We start from the raw sequence: 5,864 nt of genomic DNA, 5'->3' as shown, positions 1-5,864 counted from the left end.
CAGATTTATTCTGTCATTCTTTGCAAGCGTTGAATAAAAGGTGATGGTCGGATGTGTGTTGAATGCAGCATGTTATAACTCGGTTACATATCAAATACTCCTAATGTCCAGCAAGGAAACCATCCAGTTCTGGTACCACTGCCACGCTGAACAAAATACTAGGGCTGCTACAATTCTTTGTCTGTCAGTTTCCTTGTTTCCAATTCTCCAGGACGGTCACAACACACAATTTCTGTTCAAAAGGAACTTTAATTGTGTAAAAACAAACAAACAAACAAAAACCTTACAAATATTAAAACCAACGAGTAAAGTTAGTCTGTACAATTCCTAATATATATATTTAGCTTATTGGACCGACAAATGATAAACAAGTAGCCGATATGCCTGGATCCAGTGTTCCCCGGAGAAAAACGCAGCCCGTTCATCTTTTCACAAGCTACAAATAAGTAAGAGTCACTTTGAGGGCGAGTTACCCGGTAACGCTGGGTTTTTACCTGTGGGACGCCCCTTCAGGTTCTTTTTAATGGATGGAGATCGGCCTGCAGGGACCAGGCCGTACAGAGATACTCCCCATCACGCTGCAGGGACCAGGCCGTACAGAGATACTCCCCATCACGCTGCAGGGATCAGGCCGTACAGAGATACTCCCCATCACGCTGCAGGGATCAGGCTGTACAGAGATACTCCCCATCACGCTGCGGGGACCAGGACAGAGATACTCCCCATCACGCTGCAGGGATCAGGCCGTACAGAGATACTCCCCATCACGCTGCGAGGATCAGGACAGAGATACTCCCCATCACGCTGCAGGGATCAGGCCGTACAGAGATACTCCCCATCACGCTGCAGGGACCAGGACAGAGATACTCCCCATCACGCTGCAGGGACCAGGACAGAGATACTCCCCATCACGCTGCAGGGATCAGGCCGTACAGAGATACTCCCCATCACGCTGCAGGGACCAGGCCGTACAGAGATACTCCCCATCACGCTGCAGGGACCAGGACAGAGATACTCCCCATCACGCTGCAGGGACCAGGACAGAGATACTCCCCATCACGCTGCAGGGATCAGGCCGTACAGAGATACTCCCCATCACGCTGCAGGGATCAGGACAGAGATACTCCCCATCACGCTGCAGGGATCAGGCCGTACAGAGATACTCCCCATCACGCTGCAGGGATCAGGCCGTACAGAGATACTCCCCATCACGCTGCGGGGACCAGGACAGAGATACTCCCCATCACGCTGCGGGGACCAGGACAGAGATACTCCCCATCATGCTGCAGGGATCAGGACAGAGATACTCCCCATCACGCTGCGGGGATCAGGACAGAGATACTCCCCATCACGCTGCAGGGACCAGGCCGTACAGAGATACTCCCCATCACGCTGCAGGGATCAGGACAGAGATACTCCCCATCACGCTGCGGGGATCAGGCCTTACAGAGATACTCCCCATCACGCTGCGGGGATCAGGCCGTACAGAGATACTCCCCATCACGCTGCAGGGATCAGGCCGTACAGAGATACTCCCCATCACGCTGCGGGGATCAGGCCTTACAGAGATACTCCCCATCACGCTGCAGGGATCAGGACAGAGATACTCCCCATCACGCTGCGGGGACCAGGACAGAGATACTCCCCATCACGCTGCAGGGACCAGGCCGTACAGAGATACTCCCCATCACGCTGCAGGGATCAGGACAGAGATACTCCCCATCACGCTGCAGGGATCAGGCTGTACAGAGATACTCCCCATCACGCTGCAGGGACCAGGCTGTACAGAGATACTCCCCATCACGCTGCGGGGATCAGGACAGAGATACTCCCCATCACGCTGCGGGGATCAGGACAGAGATACTCCCCATCACGCTGCAGGGATCAGGACAGAGATACTCCCCATCACGCTGCAGGGATCAGGCTGTACAGAGATACTCCCCATCACGCTGCAGGGATCAGGCTGTACAGAGATACTCCCCATCACGCTGCAGGGATCAGGCCGTACAGAGATACTCCCCATCACGCTGCAGGGATCAGGCCGTACAGAGATACTCCCCATCACGCTGCGGGGACCAGGACAGAGATACTCCCCATCACGCTGCGGGGACCAGGACAGAGATACTCCCCATCACGCTGCGGGGATCAGGCCGTATAGAGATACTCCCCATCACGCTGCAGGGATCAGGACAGAGATACTCCCCATCACGCTGCAGGGACCAGGCCGTACAGAGATACTCCCCATCACGCTGCAGGGATCAGGACAGAGATACTCCCCATCACGCTGCGGGGACCAGGACAGAGATACTCCCCATCACGCTGCGGGGATCAGGCCTTACAGAGATACTCCCCATCACGCTGCAGGGATCAGGCCGTACAGAGATACTCCCCATCACGCTGCAGGGACCAGGCCGTACAGAGATACTCCCCATCACGCTGCAGGGATCAGGACAGAGATACTCCCCATCACGCTGCAGGGATCAGGACAGAGATACTCCCCATCACGCTGCAGGGATCAGGACAGAGATACTCCCCATCACGCTGCGGGGATCAGGCCGTACAGAGATACTCCCCATCACGCTGCGGGGACCAGGACAGAGATACTCCCCATCACGCTGCAGGGACCAGGACAGAGATACTCCCCATCACGCTGCAGGGACCAGGCCGTACAGAGATACTCCCCATCACGCTGCAGGGATCAGGACAGAGATACTCCCCATCACGCTGCGGGGATCAGGACAGAGATACTCCCCATCACGCTGCAGGGATCAGGACAGAGATACTCCCCATCACGCTGCGGGGATCAGGCCGTACAGAGATACTCCCCATCACGCTGCGGGGATCAGGACAGAGATACTCCCCATCACGCTGCGGGGATCAGGACAGAGATACTCCCCATCACGCTGCAGGGACCAGGCCGTACAGAGATACTCCCCATCACGCTGCAGGGATCAGGACAGAGATACTCCCCATCACGCTGCAGGGATCAGGACAGAGATACTCCCCATCACGCTGCGGGGACCAGGACAGAGATACTCCCCATCACGCTGCGGGGATCAGGACAGAGATACTCCCCATCACGCTGCAGGGATCAGGACAGAGATACTCCCCATCACGCTGCAGGGATCAGGACAGAGATACTCCCCATCACGCTGCAGGGATCAGGCCGTACAGAGATACTCCCCATCACGCTGCGGGGATCAGGCCGTACAGAGATACTCCCCATCACGCTGCAGGGATCAGGACAGAGATACTCCCCATCACGCTGCAGGGATCAGGCCGTACAGAGATACTCCCCATCACGCTGCAGGGATCAGGCCGTACAGAGATACTCCCCATCACGCTGCAGGGATCAGGCCGTACAGAGATACTCCCCATCACGCTGCAGGGACCAGGACAGAGATACTCCCCATCACGCTGCAGGGACCAGGCCGTACAGAGATACTCCCCATCACGCTGCAGGGATCAGGACAGAGATACTCCCCATCACGCTGCAGGGACCAGGCCGTACAGAGATACTCCCCATCACGCTGCAGGGACCAGGCCGTACAGAGATACTCCCCATCACGCTGCAGGGATCAGGCCGTACAGAGATACTCCCCATCACGCTGCAGGGATCAGACCGTACAGAGATACTCCCCATCACGCTGCAGGGACCAGGCCGTACAGAGATACTCCCCATCACGCTGCAGGGACCAGGCCGTACAGAGATACTCCCCATCACGCTGCGGGGATCAGGACAGAGATACTCCCCATCACGCTGCAGGGATCAGGCTGTACAGAGATACTCCCCATCACGCTGCAGGGACCAGGCCGTACAGAGATACTCCCCATCACGCTGCAGGGATCAGGCCGTACAGAGATACTCCCCATCACGCTGCGGGGATCAGGCCGTACAGAGATACTCCCCATCACGCTGCAGGGACCAGGACAGAGATACTCCCCATCACGCTGCAGGGATCAGGCCGTACAGAGATACTCCCCATCACGCTGCGGGGATCAGGACAGAGATACTCCCCATCACGCTGCAGGGATCAGGCCGTACAGAGATACTCCCCATCACGCTGCAGGGATCAGGCCGTACAGAGATACTCCCCATCACGCTGCAGGGATCAGGCCGTACAGAGATACTCCCCATCACGCTGCAGGGACCAGGCCGTACAGAGATACTCCCCATCACGCTGCAGGGATCAGGACAGAGATACTCCCCATCACGCTGCAGGGACCAGGCCGTACAGAGATACTCCCCATCACGCTGCAGGGACCAGGCCGTACAGAGATACTCCCCATCACGCTGCGGGGATCAGGCTGTACAGAGATACTCCCCATCACGCTGCAGGGATCAGGACAGAGATACTCCCCATCACGCTGCAGGGACCAGGCCGTACAGAGATACTCCCCATCACGCTGCAGGGATCAGGACAGAGATACTCCCCATCACGCTGCAGGGATCAGGACAGAGATACTCCCCATCACGCTGCAGGGATCAGGCTGTACAGAGATACTCCCCATCACGCTGCAGGGATCAGGCCGTACAGAGATACTCCCCATCACGCTGCGGGGATCAGGACAGAGATACTCCCCATCACGCTGCAGGGATCAGGACAGAGATACTCCCCATCACGCTGCAGGGATCAGGCTGTACAGAGATACTCCCCATCACGCTGCAGGGACCAGGACAGAGATACTCCCCATCACGCTGCAGGGATCAGGCCGTACAGAGATACTCCCCATCACGCTGCGGGGATCAGGCCGTACAGAGATACTCCCCATCACGCTGCGGGGATCAGGCCGTACAGAGATACTCCCCATCACGCTGCAGGGATCAGGACAGAGATACTCCCCATCACGCTGCAGGGATCAGGCCGTACAGAGATACTCCCCATCACGCTGCAGGGACCAGGCCGTACAGAGATACTCCCCATCACGCTGCAGGGACCAGGCCGTACAGAGATACTCCCCATCACGCTGCAGGGATCAGGACAGAGATACTCCCCATCACGCTGCAGGGACCAGGACAGAGATACTCCCCATCACGCTGCAGGGATCAGGCTGTACAGAGATACTCCCCATCACGCTGCAGGGACCAGGCCGTACAGAGATACTCCCCATCACGCTGCAGGGATCAGGCCGTACAGAGATACTCCCCATCACGCTGCAGGGATCAGGCCGTACAGAGATACTCCCCATCACGCTGCGGGGATCAGGACAGAGATACTCCCCATCACGCTGCGGGGATCAGGACAGAGATACTCCCCATCACGCTGCAGGGATCAGGCCGTACAGAGATACTCCCCATCACGCTGCGGGGATCAGGCCGTACAGAGATACTCCCCATCACGCTGCAGGGATCAGGCCGTACAGAGATACTCCCCATCACGCTGCAGGGATCAGGACAGAGATACTCCCCATCACGCTGCAGGGATCAGGCCGTACAGAGATACTCCCCATCACGCTGCAGGGACCAGGCCGTACAGAGATACTCCCCATCACGCTGCAGGGACCAGGCCGTACAGAGATACTCCCCATCACGCTGCAGGGATCAGGCCGTACAGAGATACTCCCCATCACGCTGCAGGGATCAGGACAGAGATACTCCCCATCACGCTGCAGGGACCAGGACAGAGATACTCCCCATCACGCTGCGGGGATCAGGACAGAGATACTCCCCATCACACTGCAGGGATCAGGCCGTACAGAGATACTCCCCATCACGCTGCGGGGATCAGGCTGTACAGAGATACTCCCCATCACGCTGCAGGGATCAGGCCGTACAGAGATACTCCCCATCACGCTGCAGGGATCAGGCCGTACAGAGATACTCCCCATCACGCTGCAGGGACCAGGCCGTACAGAGATACTCC

This window comes from Ascaphus truei, chromosome 15 (genome assembly GCF_040206685.1).
Source record: "Ascaphus truei isolate aAscTru1 chromosome 15, aAscTru1.hap1, whole genome shotgun sequence".
Classification (NCBI taxonomy): domain Eukaryota; kingdom Metazoa; phylum Chordata; class Amphibia; order Anura; family Ascaphidae; genus Ascaphus; species Ascaphus truei.
Note: the sequence above shows the minus strand (reverse complement) of the source record.